This window comes from Amyelois transitella, chromosome 3 (assembly GCF_032362555.1).
Source record: "Amyelois transitella isolate CPQ chromosome 3, ilAmyTran1.1, whole genome shotgun sequence".
Lineage (NCBI taxonomy): Eukaryota > Metazoa > Arthropoda > Insecta > Lepidoptera > Pyralidae > Amyelois > Amyelois transitella.
Window position 1 is genome coordinate 11,537,178 of NC_083506.1, and position 27,135 is coordinate 11,564,312.

The 27,135-nt window shown below is 34.5% G+C and overlaps 1 protein-coding gene across 1 annotated transcript in view; it reads right to left on the minus strand.

Annotated features, from left to right (window-relative positions):
- The window catches only part of LOC106129825 (uncharacterized), a 60,575-nt gene extending 33,440 nt beyond the window's left edge, over positions 1 to 27,135 (minus strand). Inside the window, exon 1 of the mRNA XM_013328510.2 lies at positions 26,939 to 27,135. The gene's annotated coding sequence lies outside the window, so the exon portion shown is untranslated. The remainder of the gene's footprint in view (positions 1 to 26,938) is intronic.

The window sequence follows — 27,135 nt, forward strand, 5'->3', positions numbered from 1 at the left end:
AGGAATTTAAGTACCTAAGTTAATTCTAGAGAGACTAAATTGTTAGGAAGAATTTCGGCAATTGTGAAATTTCACGCTACATTTAACGTCTAGATCTAGATCTAGAACCCTACCCTACCTACCCTTCATAAATATTTCAGTTGGCCAACACAACCCTTGTCCGTCACAATTTGGAGTTCCTCAGGGAACGGCCTTTTGAATTTTTTTTATATATTTTAGTGAACACGCTAAGAACACAAAAAGGATATAACCATTTGAAACTAAATATCAAAGTTGCAAGTTATGGCTTGTATTTGATTTATTTCCACAATTTGAATGTTAAGAAGGTACTTATAAAAACGAAGCTTTGCTACGATAGTCATAAAGTAAACGAAATAAGAAGAAAATTTTCCCCTAGATAAAAACAACTTGACTGCTGACAACAAAACATGTATTTTTAAAATAGCAACAATTTAATACTAAATAAATACTTATATACGGAAAAGTGCCGGAACGAAGGCAAATATCATACAACAAACAAAAAAAGAAAGTGACACGAAAACGTTACAACTGACAGTGAAATAAGTAACAATATAGGTATTGCATATAAATACGACATGCTCTACATGTGAACTCAACATGAATAAGATAATTAGTAATTTTCTTTGAGAACAATATAGAGCAAATGTCATTCAATGTGATAAGAGAAATTGCGATGTGCTGAAGTATAGGTTAAATAATATGACAGTGTTAAATCCGAATCTTAAAAATAATTAGAGCATTGAAAAGGATAATGTCATTAAAAGAGATCAGGCAATTGTTCATTTCTTTATAAGGTACGGAAGAACTGGATATAAGTTATGTATTGTTTATTGTAACTATATTTCTTGTAATGATTGTAAACTTACATTTGTTATCTTAACCAGCAACATAAAAGATTAGTTTTAGATCGCCACGCATTCATTGTTTGATTAACTTACAGTAAATAACGTAACAGTCGATACAGTATTTCGTATTTGGAACAAATTTCACCTCTTATATGAACATTTCCAATTTATGGAGGTTTTAAAATTCAGACAAAATAATGAATATTCAGCTCTTCATTGATGGTTTTATTCAGGTAAAGGCTTTTGTTGCGTAGTTTACATGCGAAAGGGTTTCAATTACAGGACTGAAGCGTGAAAGGTTTAATTAAACCTATTTGAAAATAGGAATACTGAAGAAGACAAACAACACCCACAACACGCCTTTTGTAATTGATTACAAAACCAATATAAAACGAACTGGTACAGCACAGGGCTTTATTCGACGTCAAGGTCAAAGATTGTTGGTCGGTAAACCTTTCCGTTAAAGGTTTTATAGGATCATCGCCCACGCGTGTTTCAGCATTCAATTTGACTTCTATTTTGTAAGAGTTAAGGCTGAAAGCATTAGTAAGTTGGACAAATCTACATCGAGAAAATCAAACTCATTGAAACGCGATAAAGGGTCGATAGTTTAGCTATTTTGACAACAGTTTGAATCTCGGCGCGAAGTATACGTAAATTATTATTACTATCTATTAACAGAAAGTACTGATTACAAATGATTTGCAACTGAATTACAAAAGGGAAAGTGATGAATACGTATAATATTATACCCGAAGTTCCGCCCGCGTAATATGGATAAATCTCGCTAATTTCTCGTTCCAGTTATAATTCTGGGATATTATTTCTTAGTGATCTTTTATATTTTTCAAGAAAATCACTTCATTATGAATTGCAGCCTATGCCCACTAGTAAAGTAAACCGAGTTTTTTTAACCCTAGTTCAGGTTTAACTATATTTTTGCACTTCACTATAAAAGACCCTTATATGATTTTATATTATTCTCATAGAATAAAGATTTATTATTTCAGTCGTTAGGACATCATTTAATTATGTATATGTCTTCTCAAAAATTGCAAAATAAAATTAAAACTACGACAAACATCACAAAAATTACCCAAACCGGGCGTTTGCTCTTCAACAAATAAAAAAAGGGTTTAAGAGAGAAAATCTTAAGTTCAAATGTATAAATTAACGTTTCTTTCGTCTGAGAATCTCGTAAATTTTCATTTTGTTCTGATTACGCTCAGGCACAAAAATTGTTACCCCGGGCAGGGCTCAACTTGCTAAGTCCGGTTTAATCATAATTAAATCCGCTTGGAAATCCGAATTTAATTTACGAAAATATGACTAAACGGTAGGAAAACAAAAGCAGATAACAATTTTTAACGAAAAATTTAGATCTGATTCTCTATATCTATACTAATAATATTATAAAGCTAAAGAGTTTGTTTGTTTGTTTGAACGTGCTAATCTTAGGAACTACTGGTTCGAATTGAAAAATTCTTTTGCGTTGAGTAGACCATTTATCGAGGAAGACTTTAGGCTATATAACATCACGCTGCAACTATAAGAAGCAAAGAAAAATGTGAAAAAAACGGGGAAAAATTAATCCTTGAGGGCTTCAATGATGCCCATAATAACTATTCCACGCGAACGACGTTGTGGGCACAGCTAGTATTCTAATATGTAGAATATAACACATTTGTAAGCCACGTCATATCTGCGTCTTTGGTTAGGTGAGGTAATGAGGCCTATAGATAGATTTTCAGTAGTACTGTGGAGGTAAATACGATTATGTACAGTGGAGAACTGTCTACCCCGTAATGGATAAAGACGTGATAATAATTTGTTATAACCTGTTTTACCACGGATCATTGTTATATGACGTAGGATCAATCTAAGTTCTATCATCACCTGTCTAGAATCTATCTATCATGGATCCAGGATCCATGGTCAAAGGCATGCCCCAGGCCCCTCCAGAGAGGTGAGGATGCAACCGGGACAAAAACCAGAAGGAACAAGAAGAGTTTAAATATAATGAGAAAAGTCTGAAATAAAATAAAGGTACCTACTTATGTTACGTACGTGTTTAATACCTGTAGTACATATAAATAAATTTGTCTGAGGTTTTCTTTCCATAAACATTTGCCCTTTAGTATTCCATGGAAGGGTGGGTGGGTGTTACACAAATCTCCGCACTGGGAGTTTCTCGACTTTATCTGCTTTACGCACACAAAGTGCATTAAGTTTATTTATGGTAGCAATTTCTCTATAGAGACGACCTAGTCTGAGATCAAATGATCATTGTCTATTGTGTTAAATGTATTTTAACAGTTTGTGACATATATTGGTGTCGTGTGGTTCCCGGCACCACTCCATCTCTTTCCCATGGATGTCATAAAAGGCGACTAAGGGATAGGCTTATATAATTGGGACTCCTTTAAGGCTCGGCTAGCAACCTGTCACTATTTGAATCTCAATTTTATCATTAAGATAAGCAGCGGAACGTGGCCTTTCAGTCTATTGATGACTGCTGGCTCTGTCTACCCCGCAGCGGATATAGACGTGACTATATGTTATGTGACATATTTTTTAATTTTTCACGAACATGATGGTCATTTTTAAAATTGTTATTAGTTTTTAATGACTGCTACTTACTTAATTCATTGTTAAAGATGCAGGTTATTTCGAAAATCGGAAGTGAAGTTTATATCCTCATGACATCAGTTTGATGATATCATCAATCATGTTATTAAAGTATTCTTTTTTTTTACTTCAAGAAAATATGTATGACCTGTATATTACACGAATGTGTTTAAATCCAGACTCAAATAACATTACTAGGCTTTTAATAATTTGTATCAATAACAAAACATTTAGGTACATATAAACTGAAGAAATAAAGATATAAGAATCCCTATTTATTTGTTTTATTTACACTATCCATATATCTTACAAATGAAATGTACGGCTGTTTGTCGTGTTTAAAAAGACGTTAAATACCCACGTAACCTATTTTAAAAAGTCAAATCGTGACCAGCCGAGCTAGCAACATTTGGCATTTGTTGGGACCCCAACTATAAACCATGACCACGTAACAGCTGGCGATGGCTAAAATTATTTAAGAAAGCGACAATTTTATCTAATATTAAAAATATTTTTAGAATAAGTACACATTGCTTATGGACATAATATATATATTAACAAACACTTTGAAAATCCTACTAATATCATAAAGCGAAAGTTTGTAAGAACATTTGGATGTATGCAACTGTTTCACGCAAAATCTACTGAACGGATTTTTATGTAGTTTAGTACTTTATATCCTTAGCTAATGGAGATTTAATAGGATCGCAATTAACAGAGGTGTCGTCACTTAAACTTAAAAATAATTACGGTTTTATCATTGGAACAGATTCGAATTGGTTTTCGTGCCAGTATATAAATGTAAAATATTAAAAATGTGTTCGGAATAAACGATCAAAAACCTCAAAAATCGCCAAGGCAACTGAGGTCCGCTATTGGTCATTCTCGGCGTTTATTTTGGTTATGACGTCGGCAATGTATGAATCACTGCACTAAACACTGTTATCTGTTCGTTACTCGTCAAGCATATCAACTAGATACTATTCAAGACCTGTTTAGGATATAAACGCACTACTACCTTCCACCTGCATAATTATTAGACCAAAAAGGCTGCTGTAAACACTAAAAGTGGTATGATTATTACCTTAGACTATAATTCCACTAAAGACGGGGGCGTCAAGTGCTGTCAGTAAAATCCGTATGATAGGAAGAAATCACAAACACAATCAATTCGTTTTCATTCAAGACAAAAGTACGAGTAGAAGAGAAACGATGAGGATAGAACGACCGGCGTGTAAGCGCGCCAAACCGCGACTGCCGAGAGCCGAGTCGAGCTGCGTCAGACAGGTTTACCGGTAGCGCCCCATTCACCAAATAATCACCCAGCAAACGACTGTTTCACAAAGTATGATGTACATTGCATATCATGTATTTTATGCGTTAATATCATTGTTGTTTAAGTAAGCAATGTAAAGAAAAGGAATAAAAAATCTAAAAGACACATAGAACATGACAACAGAAAGCAAAATTATATTTAATTAGATGTTGATTGGCAAATATTTGCAGCATTTGTACTTCAATAGGAAGACAGCAATGTTGATAACGGTTTTAATTAGTAGGTAAGTAATGCAAGTACTATTCCGCGAAAAGGTATGTCACTGCTACTTAGTCCCTTTTAAAATGTTAATGGACATAATAGGACTCCTATTCAAAATGGCACGAATCAAATTATAATAAAAATAACGAAGAAAACTTCTTTTAATTTGAACAATATAAAAGTCACTGGAAAAAACAATTGCATGTGACAAGAAGAATGGCCACTGAAATATTACAATGTATGTGCTGCGTCGCGAGTTTTCAAGAGTTCAAACTATAAAGGCAATAAATAAATACGAGCTGTCGTCACAGTTTTCTGAGAAACATTATAATCTCAAATACATTTTGTTCCTGGAAAACCTCCAAATATAAAACATGTTTAGACTGGAAAAGATGAAAGGTTGAAAATGTATGAATAAAAACATAACACTCTTGATCGTATCGCCATTTGTAAAGAATTGACTCCTAAATTTTAAAAATATCATCATCGATATAAAACGAATAGTGGAAATAAGAACTAATTTCGCAATTTAGCAAGCAATGGAATAAATCTTTTCCCAAAATCAATGTAGATTATCGAGGGGCGACCTAATGGGAACACCGAAATTTCCTTTTTCACTCGCATCCTCTACAACGAGGTAGTGGCAATTCGCACGGCCCGAGTCAACAATACAAGGACGAAACGCTGGCACGTATCGTATCCGGAAGGTCAAGAAGCCTTTAATATTATAAAATGGAAGTTGCTGGTGTAAAGTTTTAATAGAAATACCTCAATCGGTATGCCGAGATAAAAACTTCTTTAAATACTAAGAGACGCTTAAATGTATCAACACTAGCAATTGCATAGAATGTTGTGAATTTTATTTTCAAAAAGATTTTATTCATATACTCGTAGAACTAATATGTGAGTAGAAATCGTGTGTAGCGAATCTTTTATGAATTATGAAATATATCAAAAACGTGCTGCTGCTGCTGCTGTTTACACTTAAACTGTACCTTATATTTGCGTATTAGAGGCTGTATAATTTTTTTTTTATTTCCGATTTGAATTCTGAATTATTGATTTATCAACAGCTCCGGTTGACTAAGTTCGGCATGATCGTACGAGGGAAAGTTGTTAATTTCTAATGTTTCCTCGCATATACCGGGAAGTTAGGGAAGTAGCGTTATCGTTACCGTATTTATCGACCGACTATACTCATCTTCTGCATACATAACTTCTACTTAATTTAACGTCACTATAATTTGTGAAACTTGAGCTAGCGTCAGAGGTAGAAGATTAAAACATCCGATGAAATCCCTAGACATAGTTATTTACATACATACATATGGTCACGTCTATATCCCCTGCGGGGTAGACAGAGCCAACAGTCTTGAAAAGACTGAATGGCCACGTTCAGCTATTTGGCTTAATGATAGAATTGAGATTCAAATAGTGACAGGTTGCTAGCCCATCGCCTAAAAGAGGAATCCCAAGTTTATAAGCCTATCCCTTAGTCGCTTTTTACGACATCCATGGGAAAGAGATGGAGTGGTCCTATTCTTTTTTGTAATGGTGCCGGGAACCACACGATACAATTCAACAACACAACAAAGTTATTTGAATAAAAAATTTTAAGTCCAGAATTGTAGTCGTTTTTAGGGCTCCTCTCCAGATATAAGGACGCTACCGGGAATAGCACCAGGAGAATCAGTGAAACCTAAAATGTCAAAAAGTGGCTAATTGCAGAAACTTCTGGAAGTAACAGGTGGCTACCTAATAGCCTAATTAAAATTACAATTACAAGGAAAAAATTGGGTACCTTCGTGTAATCTTCGTTTTACTCAACTCTAAAAATAGCAACTTTAATGAGGCTTTACGGCTAATTACTTTTTAACGAACTATCTGTGGCATGGTGATCTGTTTTTTTTTGTCTAACTGTATATTCCAGGTGAGTAAATAATTAGTTTTACTATTACATATACAAAACATCACAGTTTTTTGCAGTCTTGGTTCAACCAAATTGACAATTAAAAAATCATTGTTTTACACTCTGTATTATAAGGAGTGAGATAATATAACGCCAAAGTTGAATTCTGTGACCATTCTAACAATATCCTTGACCACTTCGCACAATACACAAAAGAATAATAAGTCATTGACACTGACCAAATTAGGACTTAACTGTAGGTGTAACCTGATGAATATAGAAAGGTAAACCGAGTTTGGAGAGTGATTGCTCCAAAAGACGAACAAGGTCTATTCCTTCAATTCATTTAAACAATTTGAATCATTTAAAAACTTGGAATATGTTTAAAACTAAGAAAATTAAAAAAAAAAAAAACTGGGAATTAGACTAAGTGTGAATTGCACTATGGCTTATAACACTAAGCCATAGTGCAATTCACACTTAGTTATAACGTAAAAAAATCAATATTGTTGTTAATTCAACATTTGTCAGTTTGTTATAGTATGTATGTATTAATTTAATTAGTGCAAGCGTCATAAAAAATATCAAAAAGAAAACTGACCAATGACCAAAATAATTCACTATGTTGATTTAATATGATGATAACTCGATGCCGCCAAATGAAGTTACTCCGGAAATTCATAAGCGTGATAAGGCCAACAATTTGTATCAGTTTTTATGACCTAGAGATTATTGTCAACACATGACAGTTTATTGAGACTTATTGAGCTGTTTTTACGAATTATGTCCGAAACTAGGGAATGACTATTATTATGAGGTACTTTTGTTTTAAAGGTCCGGGATTTGCCTTCCGCCTTTTCATCTTTTTCTATGTCCGGTCGTTGACACCCTCAAGTCCATTGGCTCACAGTCTTTCGCGACGTCTAGCCATGTACATATGCTTCAATCTGTCCCTTCTGCCTTGGCGGTGGCGGCATGGGTAGACATTTATTCCCCATAAAGTTACAAATTCATAATGCATTTTAAAAATGTGTACACAAACAGCTGTGTAGCATATTTCGAAAGAATTATAGTAATATGATAGCATAAATAACCACTTAAAATCAATATTAATGGAAGTTTATCGTGATGTCATTTTTATTTAGATTTCAATTCGGGATGGAAAAACTGAGGCTTTCCCCTTTTCGAGTATATTTATCGGCTAATGTTAACAACAACTTAAAAAAAACAATAAGTTTTAACTATAGGCAAGCAACATATATATGTTGCTTGCTTATATAAGCAAGCTTATATATTTAACTTTGGATAGAATCACTTTTTCGATTTGATTAGTTACAAACAAAATATCAAATATAATGAGTCGAAATATAAAAAAGGGTACTGATTTGAAGCTTATAAAAACGGACAAGCAAGGCAAACAGCAATTGCAATTAGAACTGCAAACGGTACCACTCGTAATCATCGCTTCCTCGTAAGCTCATTACTCAGGCACGCATATTTATAATGCGCATTTCTTTCGACGGACCGAACTGTTAGAATTTCTGTTTCCTGTTGGATAGGTCTTCTAAGTTTATTCCTTACAAGTTGTTGATAAAAATATATTTTCTATTGTACCAACAAAACATATTATACTGAAAATATAACATTAATCATGTTGTAAAAAGGCGGCCTTAAAATTGTTAAAGCAATTTCTTATAAGATACAGAGAATGACGATTTCTCAATTTCGGTTATTCATTCTGATTATTAAGGTAAAACAGTCTGCACGTTGTCTTCAACTAATTCAATGTCAGTTATAATTACTGTTTCATCCATTTGTGTTCAAAACTACCTAATGATGATGATTATTATGAAATATTCGTTTTGCGTAGTTCTCGGCCTTGCCATAAAAAATCGGTAGTTTATTTGTATAAATGGACACCGAAAATCATCAAAACTAATTTATAATGAATCTTTTCATACAATTTGGGGTCTTAGCCAAATTGCACTCACAATTTCTATTCGTTATCGATGATATAATTAAATTTTCAAAGAGAAATTCCTAGTTAAAATAATACCTAATGTATGAAATTACGAATAATAGGTATCTCGTGAAAATAAAAAGAATAAACACTAACCAGTGTCTTTCTTGGTTCTGAAAAATAACTCTTAAAAAAACATGGCGGAGGTCGATCAGCTGATCGTGGTGTCTGCCAAAATGGCGTCACCACAAAATTGCCAAAAATGTACTGAAATTGCACTCACAAATTCAAATCAACTTTAAAAATGCACAAATAAGTTCAGTTTCTGTAAGTGTATCTGCTTAAAATAAAAGTCCCTTGGCTAGCCCTGCTGTACATTATCAGCTAAACTATTTTATCATACATATCTTGCATGAACATCCGACAGAGCCTAGGCATCATTTGAGTGTCCCAGATAATTACGTAAAAATCTAAATCAATCACATAAGTGGACCAATTTCCACTTTGCATAACAACTGGGCCAATATCTGAGTGTTACTTTTGTCTTTCAATCATAAAATGTTTTTTATTACATACTGCAACGTTTATATGACAGTAGCACTTTTTTAATTAGTTTTATATTTCACTTCCGTATTTATTTTGATTGTTGACTGCTTTAATTTTTTTTGTCGTTTATTGAATTCTGTGTACGATGATAACCGATATAATCTTTTTTATGAAATGAATTCTTCCTCCTTGTTTTAGTCCGTTTGCATCCTCACCACTCTGGACAGGAGCCCGGGGACCTTGACCATGTATCCTGGATTGGTTGAGTCAGGTTTTTACACGAAGTGACTCCCGACTGACTTCCGCAACCTTTGCAGACCTAACCGTATTGGATCATATGGTTACACATCCAGTTGCCTGAATGTGCAGGTTTCCTCACGATATTTTCCCTCACCGCAAGAGCATGGGTTAGCATTCAAACTATTCTTCATCAAATTAATATTCCTTAATAAATATTTGATTATAAGATAGAAATGTAACCCACGACTGGCACAAATTTATACATTTGAAAATTATTTTAGGAAGTATTTTCATAGTATCATTATGGAGACAATGTTTATGCGTGTCTTCATGTAGAACACGCAAGTTAATCACTTAAACAGGTATTAACCCGGATCTTCCGGAATTTTCACCAAAGCCATTGTCCAATTCCAACTTTAATGGATTCTTGATTGCCGCTACGCGAACCCGAGCAGAAATGGAAAGTGATTTGCGTGAATCAGGTCACGTGCATGACGTCAGCCATTGTGTATATGGGAATACGGTGTGTGGAGGTGACTCATCAAAGTATGGGAAAACTCGGTTGAGTAGTAGGTAATACATAGTAAAATAGACTTGTAATTGAGAAAATACAGATAAGATAAATACTAACCAGTTGAAGCGAAAAAACTATTTCACATTGTGTCAAAAGTGCAAAATTTAACTAACAACGTAACATTGCGCCACGAGCATAAAGATCAGGTAAAATCACGAAGCAACTGCAGCAGGATGGAACGTCACGAATTCACGACTTACCTTCACGACAAGACTTTGTAAAGTTTTGAGGTGAACAATACACTAGTCTGGACTGACAATTATTACCTTGTAAATTTGTTGAATAATCTGTCAGAATAAAAAACAGCTTTCAGATCCCCTAACCAAAAAGAATGTAATTTGACACAAGATTTTGGTGTCAAAAACTTTAATCTGCAATGAACGTAGACAAGATGTTCCTAAGATAATTTATTTTATTTTATTTGTAGAACATACAATCATATATCTTGTAGAAAATCTCATTAAGTTGCCCATCGCCCAAAAGAAGAATCTCAAATTTATAAGCCTATCTCTTAGTCGCCTTTTAAGACACCCGTGGGAAAGAAATGGAGTCGTCCTATTCTTTATTTTAAAAATACTAACGTTATAAAAGAAACAAGACTAAACGGCGTACATGAAGACCTACAACTGTAGACTAAACGGATATTACACTTCTCGCAATAGGGTCATTCTACTTTTTAGTGCAGGTTTTTGTGTCCCCCCGGCCAAAAATATCTGGATCTGCCATTTTACTAAAAAAATAAAAGAAATTTGCGGGACACGCAAAACTGCCGCATTATTACCTTAATTTCAATAAACATTTACATTTGAATATTTTACCTATTTTAGGTTATTTATGGTAACAAAGTGGAGTGTTACAGTAACATAGTTGTTTTCCATAGTGTTGCAAAGTGTCCCCGGTCTAATGTACGCGGACTACCTAACCAAAAAAAGTATGTTTCTTAGAGTGGAGTCCTGCTTCAAAAAATTGGTAAGGTTACTTAATTTGTGGGCATTTATTTCGTTTTTATCATATACTTTTAATAGGTTTAGTTTTTTTAAAAATAAATAATTGGATTTTGTCCCTATAGAACAAGATAAATACAGTACAACTATGTTACCGCTTTTAAAAATAGGTACCGTTGTAGTCGCAGAGCACTGCTGGTCGCGTGCTCGATCGGTAGGATGTGCATGAGAAGAACAGGGTGGGGAGGAAAGGTAGCAGGCCGCGCGACGCCATTTTAGTCACTGCCATGTTGTGAATCACGACGCGTGTGTTTATTCGGTGTGCACTTTGTTACCCGGCAAAAAGGTAAGTTTCTGAACTTTTACGTTATGGTTTAAACATTGAGACATAGTATTTATGTCACTTAGTTGTATTTTATTGTGTGATTTGGAAATTACTTCATTGTTTCGTAAATATTAGATAAGATCATGTAATTTTACAACTGTGTTACTGGTCCACTTTGTTACTCCACTGTGGTAACCCAGTAGTAAAGAAGGTAACAGTTGTAACAAATATACTCTGCTAATGATACTTTCCAATTTGATTTAACTTTATTTGTTCGTACCGGATCCCTACGTTTGTAAATTACCAATTTTACATTTATTTACTGGCTTACTATTATTACTAAAGGTAAAATTATGTGATCTTTTTATCTTTAACAGAACATCATGCCGCTAACACCAGCCGAAAAACAACGTCGGTACCGAAACAAACTAAAATTAGACCCTGTTAAAGAAGAGGAAGCAAGAAAAAAAGCTTTGGAAAGGTACCACAAAACGAAACGCCTCGTCAAAGACTTATCGTCACGTGAACATCGCCAAATAAAAAAAATGGCGGGTCGCCAACAGTAAAAGAAGGGACCGTATTCGCGCCCTGGAATCTATTATAAGATATACTCCTGAATTAATTGACACCTCAACCCGTTGTACCTCGTGAGAACACATCACCCACAGGACAAAATGCACCCAATATTCCTGAAAATTATCCGATACCCGATTCTCGTAGGTTGTGTACACCTCTATGTCTATCTCCATTGCCTTCACGCCAGAATGCTCAAGAAAACGCTCAAGAACAGATGCCTAGACAATCACTATTGCAATCATGTATGGCTCTGGAACGATCAACGTCAACGGTGACGACATCTACATCAGCTTCTGCCTCTGCGAAGAATTGTGGACGAAAACAAGTAACTTGAACAACTGTGTTACCATTGTGTCCCTAATTCTAAGTAAAGGTTTTTCAACTTGAGTAGTACAATTAGCTTATAAATTACATTACAGGTATATGAAAACTAAGATATATATATATTATAAATGTTAAATACGTTACTAAGATATTTGCAGACATAATATACATTTTATGTCAAATTATTGTAGACAAAAGTGCACAATAGTAACACAGTTGTCTTTTAAATGTGATTTATCAGACTGAATAAATAATAATATCTAATTTTAGTTATGAAAGAGAAAGATATAGGTTTCTAAAATACGTTTTGTTAATTGTTTCTTTGTAATGAGTGTCTAAAAGTACTCAATAAAAATATTTTGATTGGTAACAAAGTGGTATGATTTTCTTACCTTGGCCGACAAAACCCTTATTATCTGAAAAAAATATGTGTAAAATTCGCTGCTGGCAGTTAATTGTAATTGTGTATGTATAATTACGCATAAATGCAGTAAAATTACTTCATTTATCTTTAATCATAAAATATTTGGAACCTACTTTTATCAGCGCCGAAAACCTGCACTAAAAAGTAGAATGACCCAATAGCATTACGAGGCGGCCGATTCTAATAGACCCGCTTTGCCTCTTTCTTTGCAAGGGTAACTGGCAGCTTTCTGATGGGGAGTTGCGTAACTAAGAGATCTTGATCACTGGTGAAGATGGAACTTGACAGGCAGCCAATGTCAAGGTAATTTCCGTGACGTTTCACATTTACACAAGAGGGGTTAAACATAATATGGGTTAAATGACTAACTGACAGAGATTTAAGACATTGATTAGGACAAAATGGACGAAGTCAATCAAAAGATTTGATCCATGGCCGTAAACACTTAAAAATACATTGTGTATAGTCATGTTTGTTGAAGGTTGAAATGCAGAAGTCGTATGATAAAATCTTCCCAAACATGACTGGTAAATTAATAATCTATTGAAAGATACTTTTAAATGAGATGATGAGAACTATACTTTCACAACCATTGTTACCAAATGTGTTTTGAATACATTACACGTTCGGAACGGATTTTTCTCTGAACGATTGATATTGCGCGGTTGCATTATTTAATTCGTTCGACGCTTTCAATTCAAAATTTCAAATCATAAAACGGATTGCATCGGAGTCTCTCATGAATAATGTAGGCTTAACAATGTACCAATGAACCGTCGTCGCCCGATATAATTGCATTATAGAAAACGAATTGGGTGTAGTCGACCGCTAAAAATTGATAGATTACAAAATGTTGAGCGGTACTTCTAATTTTCTATTTTGTTTCCTTGGATTAGATGAAAAGGATTATTGCAAAAATAAAAAACTTCATTTTGTACCTTTCGTTACAGAAATAAACCATAAGACGATTACTTCTAAAAATTTGAGAAGGATAAGGGATAATGATTTTCTCCCGCAAACGCTTTCTCTGAAAATAATACGAATGTAAAGTTCATTCATGAAGCTAAAAATATCCTGATTGTATATCATTGCTTTTTATAGAAGGTAAAAATTCGTCGCTTTTTTTTAGAACGCGTTAAACGCCGCTTTTTGAAGATGACGCTAAATTCACGCGGGCATAGCTGCGTATCAAATCTAGTTATCAATAACAACGATCCTGGCACGAGCTGGATTTTGGGTAAGTCGAATCATCAGCATTCCACTCCACAGGTCGGTGAAGCTACAAAATTCTTACGAACAAGCAAAACCTATTCCCCAATCTCTTTTTGTCAGTTTGTTTGGTAACTAGCGCCATGACTAATGCCAGTTAATTACTTGCTGTAAGTTGCTTCCGCTCCACTGATCAGTCCCAGTCAAGGCCGAGCAGGGAACGCGAAACCTGGTGTTGGCAGCCATTCCGACACGTTCTGTTAGCGATTTTATTTGAAGTTTTGTATAGGATCACGTCTTTGAATAAAAACATACATATACTATTATATTAGTATACTCAAATCATAAAATTTATGCGTCATCCTAATCCCAACTAGTTATATATGCGTAAGACTGTTTGTTTGTTACCTCGTCACAGTTACCACTGAATTGATTTTTACGAAACATCGCTTTTAACTGAAGGAACCGCGGGCAAAAGCCACTTAAATTATGTTAATGTGAATTCAATTCAAATGCAAATTCAACAATTTTATTCATTATTATAGAAATTATAGAATACTATCATATCGCTTGTCAAATCTTTTGGTTTACAACATTGGTTGACGTTTGACGTCGTTGAAGTGTGTGGCTCAATCAAAAATTTCTAATTGTTACTCTAAAAAGGACTATTCTATCTTGACGAAAAATTTGAAAGAAATATCTTTAAATATGTTTCGCGATGGGCGAGCTGCGTTAAAATAATTTGAAGTAATGCGTAACATAGAATTGATTTATTTTCAAAATTGGATACAAGGTATCACTTGTTGACGTCAATATAACTTTTTTAAGTCTAATTACAAAAATGCTGTAGGTATCATCACCGATTCAACCATCCAACAGAAGGAAAACTTATCACTTCTGCTCAAACATTTTCAAGAAGAAAACTTGTTTTTTACTGTGGAAAATATGACAGTGATCATATACACTATCTGAAGAAGGCTCATACATTGACACGTGACCTACAAAATCTTCAAGTCAAACTACTTTAGGCAGTTTACAGGAAAAGATTATAAAAGATGAAAACTTAAATTCACAGAACATCCTTACTAAGATAAAGAAAACTACAGGACATTGGAATAGCAGCTGAACTTTATTTTCTAGTTACTATAATGTCAATACAAACCAAACTGTCAAACATATTTTACAGTATTTAATAAAAATTAGGTTGAATAGAACTTTTCCACAGTTTCAGTCAAAGTTTAAAATATTCTCTGTTAGGTATAAGCTGTTGTGAATACCTAAATAAATAGATACGGAAGAATGGATACAGTTTTTTACGTAATGAAACTCTTATTTTCACTTAAAATGCAAATATACAGTATTACGCAGTCATAGAAAGGGCACCTAATCTGCATTTGACGTATCCAGTCAAATACAGATTACGTATTTACGTAAAAACAATAACTAAGAACAGACAAAAAACTTTTACGAGTTCTCCAAAATGATTCAATAAAATAAATAAATGATTCTAACTAAGGAAGTATTCATATTTTTATATTTGATGTGTGATATAAAGAAGACTCCATGATCGTATGAAATATGAATAATAAATATTACGAGGCGTGACAAGACTTTCGAATCATAACATTAAACGCCAACCAAATTCTACAGATTTCGTTTGGAAGTACATCAGAATAAACGATTCGACGGTTGTTATAGACACACACATATAATACGTCTTTATCCCTTACAGAGTAGACAGAGCCAACAGACTCGGTAAGAATGAAAAACCAAGTTATGCAGAATTGAAATTCGAATAGTGACAGGTTACTCGACCATCGCCTAAAATCGACGGATGATGCACCTAAAATAATGCTGACGTGTTAGAAAAAAGTATCGTGTGATAGTAAAAAATGAGAAAAACGGACCATAAGATTGCTTAATTTACTTTGGTTACAAATCTTATAAAAACTCTAAGAAAGAAAGGGATCAATGGAACGAGGTCTTTTGTTTAAAAAAGGTTTCTAAGGTACCTATTGTTCAAGGAGAGCTCAGTTGAAAAGATAATCATTAATTTTAAAAGAAAAACAATATAATGAGTTTGCCGTTAAGATTGTTTTTCAGTAGACTCCATTAACGGCAAGTTTACATTGGTCGAGTCGGAACGGAAATGTGAGATGCGGGCAATTTAGACCATACTGAAGATTCAGACCCCGCCAAAATTGCAAATAATGTCATCATCTAGAAACAACTAACAAGATTAAGAGCACAAAATATGCACAAAAAAAAACTTAAAATAGATAAAAATAAAATTGTGGCAGAAGCACAAAAGCAGAATAAATGTGGTGGAAATCAGAGCTTTATGGAGTACGATCGGGGTAAAAATTGAGTGGAAAGAATGAAGTGGCAAAAGGTAAGGTCAAGAGTACCCGAAACATGAAGAGTTAAGAATATGGATGAAGAGGTATTGAGAGATTGTATCTCTCTACCTTTCCGGGAAAGAGGCCTGATTTTATGTAGGCATGTATTTATTAAAAAAGAAAGATGGAACGAACTACGTTCTATTCTTTACTAAAATAAGTTGTCCTGTTTTATATATTTCAGAAAGATGACAGTTAATATATGAATAAATTTAAAGTATTTACATTACTTCATGGCCTTACATAGAATACTTCATCGTCTAAGCTGATCTACTAGTATCGACCAATGTAATGATACTGGTACGAACATCAAGACTTCAGATTTCACACGGTCACAATATCTTGAGCTAGGAGCCAGCCCCGATGGACCAGATAAGAGGTTAATCATATCGCGCTGGGAACTTCTTTGTGGATTCTCTGACGGCACTGAGGTTAGATCACGGATTACCTCATTTCGTGATAAATTATAGCCGGTTAAGTAAGACGTTTCATGTTATGTTTGCGGATTTAAGAGTGTATTTAAATTTGCAATTTATATATTACTAGCTGTAGCCGCGACTTCGTCCTCATGGAATAGTTATTTTGGGCATCATTGGACCCCTCGAGGCAAATTATTTTCCCCGTTTTTTTACATTTTAAATTATTTCATTGCTCCTTATAGTTGCAGCGTGATGTTATATAGCCTAAAGCCTTCTTCGATAAATGGTCTACTCAACGCAAAAAGAATTTTTCAATTTGAACCAGTCGTTACTGAGATTAGCGCGTTCAAACAAAAAAACTCTTCAGCTTTATAATATAAGTATAGAAGTATAGATATTCAATAAAAAAAAATAACATTAAATACATATACCAAATCACGTTTATATCCCTTGTGGGGTAGACAAGTGTAATTGTATCGAAAATTGAAGCCTTAACAATGTTAAGTATAAGCGCTTGCGTGACTATGAATAAATTAGGAAGCTAAATCAGCTTATAAATATCACTGATAGACATATATTGCGTAAAGATAAATAAATTTGAAAAATTATAATGTAATTGAATTTTATTTAATTTAAAAAATAGAAGTCTGATTAATATAAAATAAGTATAAGTTCACCAGAAGTTATTAAAAAATGAGTATGCAAAATTTTTAGATAAATTGTTTGTAACGTAATCCCTACTGATATTACAAATGCCACAGCAACTCTGTCTGTCTGTTACGCTTTCACGCCTAAACCACTGAACCGATTCTGATACAATTTGGTACAGAGATAGAGTTGACCCTGACGAAGAACACAGGTAAAGAAACCACGCGAACGAAGTAGCGGCCAAAACTTCTTATAAATACATACATGTAGGTAACGGCAAAAAAACGTTTTAAATCTACATATATGTATGAATTAATCTAACATTGAATTACAGCAACAAAAACTATTAAACTTTAACAATAAAATTATTGTACATAACACGTAAATAACACGAAAGGAAAAGTGCATGCAATGGTGCAAAAAGTTGGTTGTTGTGTTAAATTAGCCGAGTTCTTAGATCATAGAAATAATAAGATATGGCACGTAAACCCGATAAGTGACGCAACCTTGCAAATTAAGATAAAATAACATTATAATTGCCAAAACTAGCACCATATTTTATACACGATGTGATAGATAGGGGTTGCCAATTTAGTAAAATTTAGAATCAAATCACATTTTTTACTTCAGTATCGATCTGATAACATCATATGATTTTTTTTTAATATTTTTTATCTACTATGTATTTGCGCTTCCACAGTTTTATAATGTGTATCGAAATAATAAACGAAAAGATAGCGCAACGTTTTATGTTATTTATTATTGTTTATTTATTAACAGTAAAAACTACAGTTATTTGACTATATACGCCTGAATACGAGTTCAATAAGACATTAAAAAAAAAAAATTAAAGCCATCCTATAGTTAAGTTTGCTCTGATATTTTGCCTTTTACTTATCTCCTTGATTTCCTTATCTGTGACTGTATTAATTGAATCGATGTTCGTCGTCACGCGAACTTGTGTAATACAAGGGGTTACGGCGGAAAATCTTAAGGCGTAATTAATCAATACATATATAATAAAACAGTAGAAACAGAAATGACGTGTCTGCATATGGAAAATGTATTTTTTAATACTGGGAGTCGAATGAATAAAATAAAAAAAAAACAATTTTCGTCGTGTATAATAAAATTATTACTTACTTTAAGAAGTGAAAATCATAAATATGAAGTTGTAAAGTGTAATATACCTAACAAAGGCTTTGCCTGAAAATAACTAATTGGTGGTAGCGATCTATTTTTTTTATTTTAGTTTTGTCAGATGTACTTATACAGATATATGTATATCTGATATTTTAAGTTATAAACAATAAGAATAAAAAATATTAAATAAATAATGTAATAAATAAAATTGAGGAATAAATAACTACGTTAAAATTGTTCTCGCAAATCCATATTGCAGTACATTTTTCTCAGGCCATTGAGAAAGTGAGGCGTGTCATTGACAATTTTTCTTTTTCTCAAATTACACCTATTTTCGTAATGGCAGCGGTTACGAGGTATTGTCTGCTCTAAAGTGATGAAATATGATCCTGGTGTCTCTGTGTGGTCATTAGAGATAGCTTGATAAATGCAATGTACGAAAAGCGTATAATCACTACAAGCAGTTTATATCCGAAAAAAACGAATAAGAAAGACCAATAAAAAAGAATGGGACCACTCCATCTCTTTCCATTGGATGTCGTAAAGGGCGACTAAGGGGTAGACTAATAAACTTGGATTTCTTCTTTTAGGCGATACGCTGGCAACCTGTCACTACTTGAATTTCAACTCCTTCATTAAGGCAAACAGCTGAACGTGGCCTATCAGTCTTTTCAAGCCTGTTGGCTCTGTCTACCCCGCAAGGGAGATAGACGTGACTATACGTTTGTATTATAAAGTACCTATTTTCTCTCTCTGTATGTCTTTATCTCGGAAAGCTGTGGACGGATTTAAGTTCCTGTTTGAAATGTTGTAAAGAAGTTTTACTGAGAAAGGTTCAAAGGGGCGGGTTGCTAGTTACGGATAAAGAGTTGACATACAGTAAGAGATGATTAATAAATTCAATAAAATTAATCTCAAAATTTTAAGGAATAGTTTTGCCAACATAAAGGTGTTTTGAAGAAGAATGATCTTTATGATGTACATAATGACATTCTATAATTTTGTGAAGGTTTTATGTAAATTTATGACTATTTTCTGTTTCCCTGTACAAAAGTCCAATAAATATAATTATATTCATTTACCTGTGGATATAATGAGGAAAACATGAACAAAATTATTATAATTAGAAACTTAAACTATTATTATGTAATTGTTACCAATTTGTAGCAACAACTATTTAATCAATAGTTGACCTCAGTTGATAGCTCAGCTTAATACTACAATGTCTACTAATACTATCAAAAACTACAATACTATCGATAGTTAGCTGCACTAGTCGTAGCAATAGTATCGATAGTATCGGCAATATCGACACTATTGCTTTTACTTAATTATCGAAAGCCTATCGATACTAGACTATCGGTCGGCAACACTACCAATTTGGAATCCATTCGTTTCTTTACTTCGTATGAAAAGATAAAACTATGGGTAATTTTTATTTTTTATTCTACCATTAAGCCAAACAGCTGAACGTCTTTTCAAGCTTATAGGCTCTGTCTACCCCGCAAGGGATATAGACGTGATTATATGTAGGTAAGTAAAATATTTTGAACAGTTTGCTGAAGTAACAGGTACCTTATGAATTATCTCTTGACGAAGATATTTGCCTTATTTAATATTATTTACAATGTCTCCACTTGTTGGGATCTCTGCCTTATGGTTCATTTACATTCCTCAATCTTTTCATGCAAGCTCTTCGATATGGGTACTCCTAACATTTCACCTGAAACCGTGACTTACGTTCACTCCGACCAATTGCTACCTCATAAATTGCTGACATATAAAACGAAATACATGAACGAAGCTCAGAAAGCAGTGACCTCCAGGATTGTGAAAATTTTATTGACCATAAAGAATAGCTGCAGAACATTAACTCAATGCAGACGAGAATGCCGTCAGAGGCCGTGTATTGTGGCATAATGCGGCATTAGTTAGCAGGTTTGACTACATATGTACGTCTACCACATTTATATCCCTTGCAGGGAAGACAGCGCCAAGCCCTTGGCCCATCTTTGAGTCGCCTATCAAGACAGCATGGCATCATATAGAGTGGTCCCTTTCTAAAGTCCTAGGAACCACACGACGCGGTTTTAGCTAAACTTCTGTTATTTAAAAAGGTAGAGCATCGGTCGGTATTTTACTATAGTCAAGTAATAGCCATTCTAATTCCAACTCCTTTATAATTATGCGAAATTAAGTTTGTTTACTTGTGACCTCTTTGCAGATTGTTTCTAATCAACCTTGGTGCAAGTAGACATACATACATACATATGGTCACGTCTATATCCCTTGCGGGGTAGACAGAGCCAATAGTTTTGAAAAGACTGAATGGCCAGGTTCAGCTGTTTGGCTTAATGATAAATTTGAGATTCAAATAGAGACAGATTGCTAGCCTATCGCCTAAAAAAGAATCCCATGTTTGTAAGCCTATCCCTTAGTCGCCTTTTGCGACAGCCATAGGAAAGAGATGGAGTGGTCCTATTCTTTTTTGTATTGGTGTCGGGAACCACACGTGTAAGTAGACCTTGGAAAAGAACATAAGTCAGTTATTTGGCAATTCCTACAGAAACGGGCAAAATGTGAATTTAAATTTAACTTGGGCGACACACTATCAACAATGCATTCGTTTCTTACATACAAATATACTTAGACAGAGACAACATCTCTCCACTTTCCGTGATCCTTGCATACCTACTTCTTTCACTTCATCCACATTTATTACTGTCTTCGTGCAATCGCGACGTTTATTAATTTTTTTTCGGCCGATGCAAAAACGTGAGTTTTATAAGTTTGACGTCTCTGTCTGTTCGTCTGTGTCCTTATATCTGATGAAGGAATATCCATTATTATTATTTTTTTATTTAATTCAAAGTTGATGTTTAAATCAATGATTAATAAATGAAATGCTTTGGAAAGAGTGAAAGTAGAAAATTTGCAAGATATGGATGTAGGTAAGAAGTATATTAATAGACTGAAGGATGAAATTGAAGATTTAGATGAGAGGAGCAATATTGAAGATGGATGGAAGGAATTTAAAGAAAGAATTGTGAAAGTAGCTGTTGAAGTGTGTGGTGTAAGTAGAAGAAGGAAAGGGAAAAATCACAAAAATGCGTGGATGAGTAAAGATGTGCAAGAACTTGTGCGATTAAAGAAGAAAGCATGGCTGGATTTGTTAGCAGCAAAAGCTAACTTAAGAATGCAAGAGGTTATAGATGAGGATGTGAATGAAGCACGTAAGGAATATAAAAAAATGAAAGATTTGGTTAAGAAAGCTGTGATTAGAAAGAATGAAGAGTATAAAGAGGATTTTGATAAAAGGCTATCAGAAGACTTTCAGTCAAATCTGAAAGTATTCTGGAAATCCGTAAGGTCAGCCCGATGAAAAACTATAACCAGAGAGCTGACTAGGATCAGATGCCAGGATGGTAGCGTTGTGAAAGGAGAAGAATGTGTGCTAAAGATATGGAAGGACTATTATGAGAGTTTATTTGAAAAAAAGGAAGAAAATAAGAAAGAGTTCTGCTATAGCGAAGAAAAAGAGAATGAGATGGAAGGCGAAATTGAAATGTTTGAAATTGTGGAAGCACTTAAGAGTATGAAAGCGGGTAAGGCTGCCGGGTATGATAGAGTGTCGGTCGAGATGCTTAAAGCAGGAAAAGGCGTCGTAGCTAGACAGTTGTACTGCCTTTTCAATTTGTGTTGGAGAAGCGGCCGAGTACCAAAAGATTGGTGTAAGGCTGTTATTGTGCCACTTTACAAAGGAAAAGGGTCACAACTGGACTGCAAAAATTATCGTGGTATAAGCCTGCTTAGCGTCGTCGGCAAATTGTATGCTAAGGTATTGATTAATAGAGTCAGGAATGAAACTGATGACAAAATATGGGATGCTCAAGCGGGATTTCGAAAGGGAATGGGATGTACTGATCAGGTCTTTTCTTTGCGGTGCATAGCCGAAAAGTTTTTGGCCAAGAGTCAAAAAGTCTATTGCACTTTCGTGGATTTGGAAAAGGCCTATGACAGAGTTGAGAGGAATGAATTGTGGTCAGCACTTTCTATGCATGGGGTGAGCAGTCTCTTGATACGAGCACTGAAATCCTTATATGAGGATTCGAGTGCTTGTGTCAGGATAAACGGAGCGCACACTGAGTGGTTTAAGATTGAGAAAGGTGTTAGGCAGGGATGTGTTGCGTCACCGTGGCTGTTCAACCTATTTATGGATAGTTGTTTGACAGATTTGAAAGAGTCTGAAAGTGGATTAAGGATGAATGAATTACTCGTCAAATGTCTGCTCTATGCCGACGATCAGGTTATACTGGCGTCATCAGCGGAGGAGTTACAGGAGATGGTAAACTGTATGCATGAAGCTTTAAAAGAGAAAGGAATGAAAGTGAACGTAAGTAAAACTAAAACACTGGTTTTTGAAATGGAGAAAGAAATGACAGCATGTAATATTTTGATTGGAGGAGAAAAAGTTGAGCAAGTGAAAGAGTTTGTATATCTAGGATCAAAGTTTACATCAGATGGCAAGTGTGATAGTGATATTGAAAGGAGAGTGAACGCGGGGAACATGGTGAATGGAGCTTTGCATGCCTTTATGAGCAGTCAGAAACTATCCAAAAAGGCTCGACTGGCTGTGCACAGGGGCGTGTTGGTCCCGACATTAATGTATGGGAGTGAAAGTTGGGTATGGCAAAAGAAGCACGAAAGCAGAATAAATGCAGTGGAAATGAGAGCGTTAAGGAGTATGTTGGGTGTGAAATTGAGTGACCGGATAAGGAACAGCGTGATAAGGGAATGTTGTGATGTGAAAGAAGATGTAGTTACAGGAATAGAAAAGGGTATGTTGAGATGGTTCGGTCATGTGGAGAGGATGAATGAAAACAGGTTGACTAAGCAGATATACAAGGAGAGTGTGGAGGGAAAGGTCGGGGTGGGAAGACCTAGACGAACATATCTTGATCAAATTAAGGACGTCCTGGTGAAGGGTCAGGTCAAAAGTGCCCGAAACCGCCGAGCTTGCATGAAGAGAGTTATGAATGTGGATGAAGCAAAGGAAGTATGCAGGGATCGTGGCAAGTGGAAAGAGGTAGTCTCTGCCTACCCCTCCGGGAAAGAGGCGTGAGTTTATGTATGTATGTATGTAATAAATGAAATAATTCCTTTTTATGCTGCCAATATCACAACTGGTGAACTCGACCTAGTTTCAGAAATTGTATTCAATAAGGTCACGGGCAGCCACCACTCTTTTATTTTCATATGCTACAATTTCTTTGACCTATTTTATTGCAAGCGATTTAATGCTCTTTATCTTTTTCAAACAATACAAAATCAAATTAATCAAAAATTTGTGATAAAGAGAGGAGTAGGTAATTAGCACATAATAAGGGAGAGAGTGAATACATACATACATATAATCACGTCTATATCCATTGCGGGGTAGACAGAGCAACAGTCTTAAAAAGACTGATAGGCCATGTTTAGATGTTTGCCTCAATGATAGAATTGAGATTCAAATAGTTTGATGAATTGTTTATAAGCCTATCCCTTAGCCGCCTTTTACGACATCCATGGGAAAGAGATGGAGTGGTCCTATTCTTTCTTTTCTAATGGTGCCGGAAATCACACGGCGTGTTAGAAAGTTCATAAAAGAGAAGTAATAAGGGAAAAGTAGAAGGCTACTAGGCTAGACTAGGTTGCCTATGCGTTGGACTGACCAAATAAAGTCTATTGTGGGTTAGTCCATTAACCAGTGCAGTAGAATGACATCAAGTAGAGAAAAATGGCAAAGCATCGTGCGGAGTGTTTCATCTCCCCCTCCACTTCCACGACTACATAACGACCACGACCAGCAGAAGCCGAAAATGATATTTTTTTAAAATTTTGTTAGCTTGTCTGTCTGTATGATTTTCTTGGATGTGTTAGACTTGGTCCAACTTAGCAACTGGTATATAAAAAGGATTCCCCCAGTCCGCTAAGTGCAATAAAAAGGTATTTCCAGTAAACTTTTACTATTTTTACTTTCTGTGCCTATGGAGACGAAATAAATACTTTTTACTTTTACTTTACTTTTTTACGGCGAACGAAGTCGCGGGCAATAGCTAGTAAGAAATATGGCAGAAGCGTGTCAGATGCATTGGGAAAATCTGTCTCCCACTTCGGGACAGAGACGTGATTATAAGATCAAATAGGTCTGTACCTCAAACTATAATATCAACAAGTTACACGCGCTAAAAGCTGACTACAGTTTCATGTCCCGTCCCTGAGGTCAAAGACCGTTAGTTAACCTGTCTGTCCAGTCTATAGCCCGGGATAGGGTTTAGCTAACTACAGGTCTAGTGATTTTACGGCCATTGCCGTCGCGTTAAAGGACTGTTAACCTTCGCTTCTATCTTATGTTAGTAACTAGAACGTCTAATGATACCTTGATAGAAAAATATTGTCCTTTGCAAATCTTATTAAAATCTTATCCTATCTATCTTAGTATATCCTATACTACCTATTAAATAAGCAATATTTATATATTGCTTGTTTAATAGGTAGTATATAACTCAAACAGAATACGACCGTGGATCTCTTTTTTGTGGATTTCAAAATAACATTAAGTAAAATGTTGCTCTGCCCTCGCGGCTCAGCACGCGGGACGCGTAAAACTATCGCTCTTATGGGACCGCGATAATTTTACGCGCGATAAAAACGGCGTCGCGCGTTCTAAACTACGGGGGCTGAAAACCTTTCACTGACCTTATAAATAGTAAAGTTATAGAAAAAACAAGAGCGGTGTAGCAGTCTACTTCATTCTACTTACAATAGTCTTGGTTATATCATCACCACCAGCTGCCACCAGCTCAACAGGGTGTGCTTTTTGATCACCTCTATTAGGTTAGTCAGAGTTGGTGGAGTTGCACTTTAGTAAGTAGAGTCAAGGAGGTGAGATGGAAGTGACTCCTTGTAAGTAATAAGAAGATTGATGATGAGCATATAGTGGTATGAGCAATAGAATCCTAGATATTATGGATTTTGGAAATTCCTCAAACTTAATTAAAATACAACCAGAAGTAAAAGGTCTTCATGAAGGTAAGTTGTTAATTGACAAAATTTTAACATAAAAATAATTTAGAGTACTAAGTACCTCCTCTATATAGCTTTAACGTCTTTATCATTAACAATTATATGTAGCCCTTTTAGCCTATATAAAGATTAGATAAAGATAATTTATTTACCAAAACATGTCATCATACATTCATGTATTAATTAGATTCACATGCCACCTTTTCATTGGTAATTAATTATTCAATACTAGAAACTGACTCAATTAATTCGATAAATGAAATCTTAAGTCAAACTCATTTGCTTGAACTATGTTTGACCCATAAATATATCATAATGGTATATTCAATAGGTTACAAATTCAATCCTGAGAGTTGGAACTAAGTTTTTCTATTTATATACCTTTGTAAGAGAAAGAACCTGACTTACTATATATATATCTATTTAAAAAATTAAAATGTTTTTTGCATAATTTATGTTTGAGATGCCAACTTCATGCGGGTGTATGACAAAAATATACCAGACTTTTTATCATTAAAAGATCTTGTTTCAACCCATTCCTAACTTTACATCTTACAATGAATGAATGAATGAATTTATTTATTTAAGTATGTAACAAAAGACTCAAGACAATCTGTGTCTAATTTTGGGTTCTGGCTACTTTATGTTGTTGCATACAAATACTACATTTAAGTATCTATAATCCCCTGATAAGGAATTTGCCATCCCGATCAGAAATTTTAACTTTCTGTTGTCAAAATGTTGAACAATGCAAAACATCTAATGAGCAACCTTCCTAGATGCTAATTTCTTTTAAATTATTAAAAATTGGATCAAAACTATGTTCGAATTTTCATGCCATTAAGAATAACAATATGATCAGACCAGGGCTGCTACAAGGCAACTACCTATTGGCTTCCATAGACCCTTTGGGTGACCTAAAAATCATATTGCCTAGGGACCTGACAAGGCTTAAACAAACCTAACTTAGCAACACAAGTACTTATTATATGCACATTTTCAGCCTACAAAATATTTTTTTTCTTTTTGGTGCTGTTTCTATATAATTATTTAAGTAAAATTTTTACATGTTGAAAGTGCGCCAACTAAGTAATATCATCAATACCAAAAATTTAAATATTATGAGCATTTCGAGCTAGTTACTTGCATTGATAGAGAAATAAATAATTAAATTACATTACAGAAAATAACAAACTTACCTCCTTGAAGTGGCAATTCAAACGACAGAAAGTTTTCACAAACTCACGATATTTATTTTGTTAAAACACTAGCATTCAGTAATTTCGATTCTTTTTATTTTTATTTAACACGAAACAAACAAAGAATTGGACAAAACACTGCAATAAATCCTGTTGATGTTGATTTTGATTGAATTTTGATTGTACAGTTGTTGACG